The sequence below is a fragment of the Aricia agestis genome, chromosome 3, assembly GCF_905147365.1.
Source record: "Aricia agestis chromosome 3, ilAriAges1.1, whole genome shotgun sequence".
Taxonomy (NCBI): domain Eukaryota; kingdom Metazoa; phylum Arthropoda; class Insecta; order Lepidoptera; family Lycaenidae; genus Aricia; species Aricia agestis.
In genome coordinates this window covers 11,504,948-11,516,545 of record NC_056408.1, presented here as the reverse complement: position 1 = coordinate 11,516,545, position 11,598 = coordinate 11,504,948, and positions in this window count along the sequence as shown.

Here is an 11,598-nt window from a genome sequence, read left to right as displayed (position 1 = left end):
CTTAAAAGGCCAGCAATGCACCTGCAGCTCTTCTGATGCTGCGAGTGTCCATGGGCGACGGAAGTTGCTTTCCATCAGGTGACCCGTTTGCTCGTTGGCCCCCTTATTTCATTAAAAAAAAAGTAAATGATGCTATTCCAAATTACATTAGATTAACAATGTCTGACTTGGACTTGTCGACATTTAGAAAAATGTAGTGCATAACGAATTTACTCAAATATTAAACAGTACTGTAAGTACTAATTGTGATACATTCATACTAATATTTTAAATGCGTATGTCTGACTGTTACCTAGGTTCATGCTTAAGCCACTATTTTTTATAAAATAAGGGGTCAAACGAGCAAACGGGTCACCAGATGGAAAGCAACTATCGTCACCCATGGACACTCGCAACATCAGAAGAGCTGCAGGTAGGCAGGATACAGGCAGGTGCGTTACCTTTATTAAAAAAATACTTAAATTTAAAAAATTTATTAATCGGTTATGATTAATCCTTTATACAGAAATCGAATCTATGATAGGCTATATATTATAAAGAATATATCTATAATAATAAAATACTAGAGTTAACTTTTAATATTATCATTGCGGTAACTCGCCGCCGTCCACATAGTACCTACTAGTAACCACAAAACGCCAACGTCTTGTCTTGTGTTTATTACTAGCTGAGCATTTTGCTCTCAAAGTCAAATAACTGTTATGTTGTTTTCAAATACACGGACAAATGTATTTTATTAATACATCGATCGTGGGAATCGCAGACACAATAGATATTCAATATGTGGCACCCGGGTGCCGCTTGAGAGTTGTTGTTGACAAGACGTTCCGCGGCTCAGCCCGCGAAAATTAGGAATTTCACGGAAACCGTACGTTTTCCCGTAAAAAATAACATTTTCCCCGTAAGAGCGTTTACGGCATTCACGCTCAACTGTACTTTTCAAACTTGAAACAATCATTAGGTTAACCTTTTTAGGTATACATAATATTATCTATCATTTGTATGTGTAATCGTGGTTTTTACCAATTCTCATTGCATTTTGATGTTTATTACGCAGCTGTGTGGATACAAAATATTTGTATGGATATACTTAAAGGGACTAGGCTGTTATCAGGATAGGTCTTCATCGTAAAGTTCTGCTTCAAGACAGTGGCGTGGGAAAACGGGCGAGGAGAATTCAGTACGAAAAGATACCACCTTATAATGTCTCTACTATAATTGTTATTGAGTTTCAACTAATAGAGATTATGAAACAACGAAATAGGTGAAAGCTTTAGCAGGGAAACAAAGACTGGAGCACTGTGGCCCCGTCTTTCTTGAGGCACATGCTGACTGGACACACTAGGCCCTTTTGTCTTACGTCATAACTCATAAGTCTCTTAGCACATACGCTGTAGACCGGGCATACTATGCCTCTTTATCCCATTCTGCAGCCCGGGCATACTAGGCCCTTTCATCCAACCACCATTATTAAGACATACTTGTCGTGTAGACCGGGCGTAGCGCCCAGGCCCTTTCATCTAGTAACCAATGTATGAAACAAAACTTAGCTGGCCTAGGCGCGAAGCCTCCTCAACCAGAAAAAAACCAAGACTCAGCTGGCCCGGGCGCGAAGCCACTACAACCAGGAGAAACCAAGACTCATCTGGCCCGGGCGCGAAGCCACTACAACCAGGAGAAACCAAGACTCAGCTGGCCCGGGCGCGAAGCCACTACAACCAGGAGTAACCAAAACTCAGCTGGCCCGGGCGCGAAGCCACTACAACCATGAGTAACCAAGACTCAGCTGGCCCGGGCGCGAAGCCACTACAACCAGGAGTAACCAAAACTCAGCTGGCCCGGGCGCGAAGCCACTACAACCATGAGTAACCAAGACTCAGCTGGCCCGGGCGCGAAGCCACTACAACCAGGAGTAACCAAAACTCAGCTGGCCCGGGCGCGAAGCCACTACAACCATGAGTAACCAAGACTCAGCTGGCCCGGGCGCGAAGCCACTACAACCAGGAGTAACCAAAACTCAGCTGGCCCGGGCGCGAAGCCACTACCACCAGGAGTAACCAAAACTCAGCTGGCCCGGGCGCGAAGCCACTACCACCAGGAGTAACCAAAACTCAGCTGGCCCGGGCGCGAAGCCACTACCACCAGGAGTAACCAAAACTCAGCTGGCCCGGGCGCGAAGCCACTACCACCAGGAGTAACCAAAACTCAGCTGGCCCGGGCGCGAAGCCACTACCACCAGGAGTAACCAAAACTCAGCTGGCCCGGGCGCGAAGCCACTACCACCAGGAGTAACCAAAACTCAGCTGGCCCGGGCGCGAAGCCACTACCACCAGGAGTAACCAAAACTCAGCTGGCCCGGGCGCGAAGCCACTACCACCAGGAGTAACCAAAACTCAGCTGGCCCGGGCGCGAAGCCACTACCACCAGGAGTAACCAAAACTCAGCTGGCCCGGGCGCGAAGCCACTACCACCAGGAGTAACCAAAACTCAGCTGGCCCGGGCGCGAAGCCACTACCACCAGGAGTAACCAAAACTCAGCTGGCCCGGGCGCGAAGCCACTACCACCAGGAGTAACCAAAACTCAGCTGGCCCGGGCGCGAAGCCACTACCACCAGGAGTAACCAAAACTCAGCTGGCCCGGGCGCGAAGCCACTACCACCAGGAGTAACCAAAACTCAGCTGGCCCGGGCGCGAAGCCACTACCACCAGGAGTAACCAAAACTCAGCTGGCCCGGGCGCGAAGCCACTACCACCAGGAGTAACCAAAACTCAGCTGGCCCGGGCGCGAAGCCACTACCACCAGGAGTAACCAAAACTCAGCTGGCCCGGGCGCGAAGCCACTACAACCAGGAGTAACCAAAACTGAACTGGCCCGGGCGCGAAGCCCTTTCAACCAGTATGACACATAACAGAATGTGGATGGGGCGTAGTAGGTTCACCTACATACACACCTTTAACAACAGGAGAAGATTATGAATCTCACTTGCTTTTAGTCACTCTGAATCCACACACAGACATTCAAATCACAAGCACTCGTAAGTTCGCGTTGTATAACATGAAATCATACTGTTCACTTAAGTCTTTTTAAATGAAGCTTAGCTATAGCTTCGTAGTTGCTTGACCGAAAATTAGCTAGATCAACTCGCTGTCATCGATAGAAGTTGTACACATCGTATAAACCGTAGATATATTTAAACATGTGAGAACCTTCTATACTTGACCTAAACGCTTTGACGTTCTAGATCTAGACGACAAACTATTGATTGCACATGTGGGCGAGCACAGTAAAGAAGCGCTTACACGGGCAACAAGTGCGGCAATAATTGCCCGGCGACACGAATGGACCGATCTGGAGCAATTAGTGGAGCAATGTGGAGCAATTTCAATAAATTGCGGCAATTATTTCGGCGATATTGCTCCAGATATTTCATATCGCTCAATGTCACCGATACGAATTGACGAATATCCGATGGGCTCGTATATAACAGTATTGCCAAGTAACTAGTTGATGAAGTTGCGCCATATCGCTCAATTGTATTGCGATGTATTGCGCAATATTGCTGCTTGTTGCCGAAAATTGCTTGATGTAGTCGTGACGTCAAAGTTGACGAGAATCGACTGGAGTGGAGCAGGAGTGGATTTTAGTTGCCCGTATAAGCGTACCTTAACAATCACCTATAATATGACGCTTTTGACAATTGAAGCCAAAATACATTAAGTTGGCACTACCAGCACCTACCAGTCTACTATATTACCTTACCGACTCTTCCTTATTAGTCTAGGAGTCATGTGAAAAATGCTCGTAGTGTATTCTGTTAATTAAAAAATACATTGAACTTTTATAAAGACACAAATTACATCATAAATTCATCAGAAAATCTCCTAGTTGCTCTAAGAATGATCTCCAGCCTTCTATGAGTATAAAGCAATTTACTGCTTACTCAGTTCTAACCGAGTATGCCAAACTTGATAGCGTTGCTATACTAGAAACATCCGTCACTTGTTAATCGCAGTGTGAACAGAAAACACATTGACATACGAAACAAGAGACAACATGACAATTTTTTTTGACACGGGTCAACAACCGCTACAGCACCGCCCGATTACATACGGCATTACGAATATACATGGAATAAAACTGAGATTGCATAATATAGTATACACTATACTTATAATTAGTGTCGTTAAAATAGCATTAGCAATAATTAATCGTACTTGCTAAAAAATACGATTGCTAATATTATCGTAAGCAGCAATAGTCTGCGATCACGATTAAAGATCACGTACGCGCCGTTTCACACCGCGGTGCTAACTTGTTATTTTTCACTCGATGCGAAACAATACTCGACTCGAGCGGTGCGATGCGAACCGATAATTCTCAATGCCGCATTTTTAGCATGCTAATGAAGTCATTAGAAAATAGCACTAATTCCCATTACTACTTTTAACCCTTCTATCCCGCTTCTGATAAAGGGACTAGGATGTTATCAGGATAGGTCTTCATCGTAAAGTTCTGCTTCAAGACAGTGGCGTGGGAAAACGGGCGAGGAGAATTCAGTACGAAAAGATACCCTGCACTTACCTTTGTGGCGGAATCATGGACAGATCTGGAACGCAAAGCTCAAAATGGCTTTTCAGTAGCTGAAAGATGGCTCAAATCCCACACCCTTACGTTAAATTCTGCAAAAACTAATTTTATTACCTTCTCCGTAAATCCCAATTCCCAACCAACAGTTGGCTTATCTTTAAGATCACACATCTGCATGACTTCCCCCGGTGCACTCCAACCCCTTTGTAACTGCCCTACAATATCCTCCGTCGACCATATAAAATATCTAGGTGTGACACTAGACAAATACCTCAATTTCAAAATCCACATAAACACGCTGATAGGCCGTATGCGTAAACTAATCTATATATTCAAAAATCTACGTCACATTGCAAACCAAGAAATAGTCCGCAAAGTCTATTACGCCCTATGCCTACCCATAATCTCTTATTGTATCTCTTGCTGGGGCGGAGTGACAAAAAGTTCATTGAAGCCGCTCGAGATATCTCATAGGGCAATCCTGAAGGTTGCAACTTTTCGTCCAATCTTGTTCCCAACCACAGTATTATACAAAAACTGTAATGTGCTGAATATTCGACAATTATTCATTCTCCATGTAGTTCTCTTTCAACACCGAAACACTACTTTCATCGCGATTACGAAGCGTCGTAAGGACAAAATATGCCAAATACCCCAACCGCGACTGTCTTTTACAAAACGGTTCTTTTACTTTTTGGGCCCATATCTTTATAATAAGTTTAATCTAAAAGTACCAGTGTATGAATCCACATATAATATATGCAAGAAACTAGTCCGGAAATACCTACAAAATAAAAGTTACGATGAAACGGAATGCCTTATGCCATAACTTTTTATCAACCCTCGGTCACACACACACACACGCACGCAAGCTCGCACTTGCACACGCATATGCACACGCACGCACGCACGCACGCACGCACACACGCACACACGCACACACACACACACACACACACACACACACACACACACACACACACACACACACACACACACACACACACACACACACACACAAATATACACATATGCATGCCCTAGTATATAATTGTCTTGTTTAAATTTAGAATTATACGTCAGTAGTTTTTAATTTGGAACATCTATAGGGAAAGGGACTGTTAACCCTTACTACAGGTTTTTCAACCTATCAAGGGTAACAGTGCTTCACCCACCAGTGACGAGATTGTAATTTTGTAAACTGTGATTAGTTATTACAAACATTGGTTGTAATCTCCATTTTCTGCACCAATAAAGTTATTATTATTATTATTATTATTATACCACCTTATAATCTCTCTACTATAATTGTTATTGAGTTTCTACTAATAGAGATTATGAAACAACGACAATTATTAGTCGAAATAATTTCCAATTGAAACTATTGCGTCCGCTAAACACTTGAATTGCGAGCGCGCTCAACACCGGTCACCGGAATCATGTCCGAACCATTTTCTCCTTCTCCTTCTTTTTTATCTACAGACAATAAATCATAGAACTTGATAGTTTTGCTATATTCGGCCAGTATCATTTTAATTGGCCGCCTATTCAGTGTTCAGCGTTACGTCAGAGCGATAACTCTATTTCGTTTGGAAATTACCAATTACAATATTAATCTACCAAAAATCATATTTGAAGTAAAACTATTTCCGCAGCGCCGTCATACTTATATTTTAAATGCAAAAGTGTGTCTGTTTGTTACTTCTTCGCGCCCAAGCCACTAAACCGATTTTGCTGAAATTTAATATGCGGATACTTTGAATCCCGGGAAAGGACATAGGATACTTTTTATCCCGGACGAGTTTTGGCGCAACGGAGTTACTGGTGTCATCTAGTATTGTATTATGTATACAAATATAATACAAATACCGTGATCGGTGGCACGAAAATTTTATAAAGGAAATATTATACGAGAATACCGTACTGCTTATGCGTAACTTTTATGATAATTAAAACAAATTCTGCAATAAAGATTTTATTACAATCAATTAAGATCAAGCCTTAAAAAAACTTTTATTATGCTTCCTTATTGTAAATACCTTTCGATACTAATTTATGGACTTTTTGTTAATGTTTTATACAAGTAGCAATAAACTAATTTATTATAGTATTTTTATAGACGCAATATTTTAATCCATGCACTTGCCACAAGTAGCATAATTTAAATACCAAAATTGCATAGAATCGGGGGTTTTGTGATAAAACGGTTTTCTTTCATTACTGGCTAGAAACTGGTACGACCCAGCCCACAGCCTCCTCCTAAACTGGTTAGCGTGTGGCTGAATGAAGTAAATGGCGTATTTTTCATGCTTAAGGGATCAATGGTATTTTGTAGAAACAACGTTTCGTAAATTGCACCAAAATTTTAAAAATTCTCCGCGACAGACCTAAACTGTGTCATAAAAACTCAACTACAGAAGTTAGTACAATAAAATTCATATATTATGAAGAGTCAGCTATATAAAACGACTAGCTGTTGCCCGCGACTTCGTCCGCGTGGACTTCAGTTTATAGCGCGTGGTGTCAAGAAAATTGGTGTCAAAAGCTTTTCAAAACCCTGGTACCCCTTAAAGTAGTGAGCACACTGAGACGGGCCGTGCCGGGGCTCATCGCAAAAATCCGCCTCCATGCAATTTGTATGGAAGCGGAAATCCGCTGCGCCCGACACAGTGTGCGATACGCGCATCCGCTTCCATACAAATTGTATGGAGGCGGATTTTGCGGCCCCGGCACGGCGCGTCTCAGTGTGCTCACTCCTTTAATCAAAACACCCAAAACAGCCTTGTAGTGTGCACATAATATTATTTTTTTAAATTAAACTTTTTTATACCAAATTTTAAGGGCTCTTATTTAGCTTAACACAACTTAGCTGCATTACACAACTTTAGCTTTACCCATAAACTATTTAGTATTTATTATTGGTATGCTGTTGTTTCTGATATCTATGTTGGTAGGTGAGTTATTTGATGACGTGTATAACAATCGAAAGAATCGAAAATTTAAACCCAACATGGTACCAACTCTTATAGAAATACATATCTAATATAAGCAAGCGATAGCGCGATCTAGGCGACTCTTGGCGCCATCTGTTATGAGTTTTAGAACTAACTTAATTTGAACAAATTTACGCATAAACACCCCCTTACAACCCCCTTTTCCAGTAAAAAAGTAGCCTATGTCCTTTCTCAGGCTTTAGACTATCTGTGTACAAAATTTCATTACAATCGGTTCAGTAGTTTTGGCGCTGTTGTTTCTGATATCTAAGTTGGTAGGTGAGTTATTTGATGACGTGTATAACAATCGAAAGAATCGAAAATTTAAACCCAACATGGTACCGCCTCTTATAGAAATACATATCTAATATAAGCAAGCGATAGCGCGATCTAGGCGACTCTTGGCGCCATCTGTTATGAGTTTTAGAACTAACTTAATTTGAACAAATTTACGCATAAACACCCCCTTACAACCCCCTTTTCCAGTAAAAAAGTAGCCTATGTCCTTTCTCAGGCTTTAGACTATCTGTGTACAAAATTTCATTACAATCGGTTCAGTAGTTTTGGCGCTGTTGTTTCTGATATCTAAGTTGGTAGGTGAGTTATTAATTAATAACGTGTATAACAATCGAAAGAATCGAAAAACCCGCCTCAACATCGTACCACCTCTTATAGAAATACATATGAGCAAGCGATAGCGCGATCTAGGCGACTCTTGGCGCCATCTGTTATGAGTTTTTGGAACTAACTTAATTTGAACGAATTATATAATACAACCCCTTTTTCCAGTTAAAAAGTAGCCTATGTCCTTTCTCAGGCCTTAGACTATATGTGTACAAAATTTCATTACAATCGGTTCAGTAGTTTTGGCGTGAAAGCGAGACAGACAGACAGACAGACAGAGATACTTTCGCATTTATAATATTATAGTATAGATTCACCAGCTGCCGGGCCGGTCGTAATCTTCGCTGTACTGCGCGGCGCACCCCCGCCTTGGTAGCGCCCACTTCGAAACGGGCGTACCGAAAATCGCAATTTTTAATTTCGCCATAACTTCTAAATCAAACGTCTAATTTTAATCATTCAAAGACAAAATATTATCTACACAAACTGTACTTAGTGATGAAATAATTTATTTTGATAAAGATTATCAGCATGAGTAAAATAAATACTTTTAAATGCAGTCCAAAAAAAAATCAAGATTTTTAAATGAAAAAATGGTTGTTGTGCCTCAATCGACATAGATAGGTATAGTGTGTCGCGGACATTTTTGTAGATATTTATAAGACCTACATTTACTTAGAACATTGTATGGTTCTATCTTTTATAGTTTAGGCAGCGTACGCAAAATAAGTAACTTTTATGGTTGATTTTTTTCACCTTGTGTCAGAAAAACCCAAATATCTTACGGAACCCTATATTTTCCAAAATAAAAAGTAGCCTATGTTACTCGTAAGTAATGTAGCTTTCGAATGGTGAAAGAATTTTTAAAATCGGTCCAGTAGTTTTTGAGCCTATTCATTACAATTAAACAAACAAACAAACATACAAACAAACAAACAAAGTTTACCTCTTTTTTTTTTCTTTTTTTTTTTTATTTGGGACAACAAACAATTGCGTACATGCTTAATACTAACACGACATAAGTAAATAATGAAATTAAGGTAATTACGCAACCAGCACCATTATCCACAATATAACTTATTTTATGAACAATATAACAATACCGATTACAAGCAAATATAACAATACCGATTACAAGCAAATACCGGTAACGTTTACAAATTGTAGTAGTCGATCAACTCACAAACATAATATGAATTTTGTGGTACCTATATAAAAGAATCTTTAACAATTTTCAATGAATGTTTTTTATTAGCTGTTCTTTGAACTGAAACAAAGATAATACAAATATATCGATGTTTGCGAAATTATCGTTGTAGCTTTAATTCGCTTTAATGGTGCCCTATCACCAGCATTCGTCCTGCTCGGTGTAGGAGCAAACAGCTTATGAGTGTAGTTGTCACGGATTCGTTGTGAGCGACTAGGTATGCGAAGGTAGATTTGGTTTATCAAATCATTACAGTCTATTAGATTGTGACAAATCTTATAGAGAAACATTTGATCAAAGTATATTTGTCTTTGTGTAAGAGTTTGAAGAGAAAATTTATCCAGAAGTGTGTTGTATGATAATCGTTTTCGTTCGACTTTATGAATTAAATATATACTATACTCTTTATAATATTATATTATATAATACTCTACTCTTTATAATATTAGAATAGATAATCGGTCTAGATATTGAGTAAAATAGTTCGGCGACAAGCCACCAAAATTGGATGTATTGGAATATTATGTTTATTTTCTTGGAAAATAATAATTATTTAAAAAAATAAGGATCTAAGGCCCAAATTATAAGCGGTATGTTTTACTTTTAAAATCAAAAATTAAAACGATATCTTGAAAAAATAAGATAGTTTTCAGCCTTGCCGCAATCAATAACGGCAATAGGTAGGCACTTGGAATTTTCACCACGGCCTTAATTATATTATGTGTACTTTAATATTTAATAATAATAATATTAAAATAAAATAAAAATTTAAGGGGGGCTCCCATACAAAAATCACTGTAGCGGTACAGAACTCTTCGTGCGCCAGTCCGACTCGCACTTGGCCGATTATTTATTTGTATTTTTTTACTAATCGGACTCGCTCATGAATAAACATACCGTTATTTTTTTTTTATGAAATAAGAGGGCAAACGAGCAAACGGGTCACCTGATGGAAAGCAACTTCCGTCGCCCACGGACACTCGCAGCATCAGAAGAGCTGCAGGTGCGTTGATGGCCTTTTAAGAGGTAATATGGGAGGGTAAGGATGGGATGGCAAGGGAATAGGGAAGGGTAGGGAAGGGAACACGGTAGGGGATTGGGCCTCCAGTAAACTCACTCACTCGGAGAAACACAGCGCAAGCGCTGTTTCACGCCGGTTTTCTGTGAGAACGTGGTATTTCTCCGGTCGAGCCGGCCCATTCGTGCCGAAGCATGGCTCTCCCACGTCTAAAATAGACGACGTCTCAAATAGAGAATATAGTTTATAGAGCAAAATAGGCCAAAAATTGTGATTTTTGTATTGGAGGCCCCCTTAACTTTTTATTTTATTATAATATTATTATTAATTATTAAAGTACACATTTAATAACGACCTTGGTGAAAATTTCAAGTGCCTACCTGTTGCCGTTGTGATAGAGCAAAAAATTACGTTTATTGTATGGGGCCCGCGCGGCGGTATTGTGCTATGACGTCACAAGCGGTCACGGGACTGTTAGCGGGAATCGATATTTTTCGAAACTTTGAATCCCTATAAAATCAAAACTACTAGGTATTTTTGACTGCAACAAAAACTAGTGTATTTGTATACACACAGGCTTTACTATGACAAAATTTCAAGCAATTTGGCATACCTAGTAACATTCTCCATTTTAACAATATACTTAGATGCTTAGAAAATTTTAAATTTTATTATTTTGGAAGAGCAATTTATGATATCGTAATTGCTCATTTATAAATATATATTTTTTTTGCTGTTTATATTTTGTTAGGCGTAGTCCGTAAATTTAAAAAATACAAATATTGGTTTACAATAAAATTACATTCCTGTTAATTTTACTTCGTTACTCTAACCGCCGTACTCAGAAACATTTAATTATTACTAACCTCAATTTATAGTATGGTGCTTATATCAAAATTTTGAATTACTTAATTACTTACATTTAAGCAATTAATTTTCTAGAACTTCCAGAACTCTACTTTTTTTGGGATAGAATTAATATCAATATATTATACCCTTTCCCAAGACTCAAAAAATCTTTACACGAATGTTTGTTTTAATCGATTTACTGGTCCAGACTACAGACATACGGGCACACTTTCGAATATAAATTATTAATAGAAAAAAAAAGTAATCAATTCATCATTATTCAATTCATTAGAGTGTGCTACAGAATTTCACAATTTGG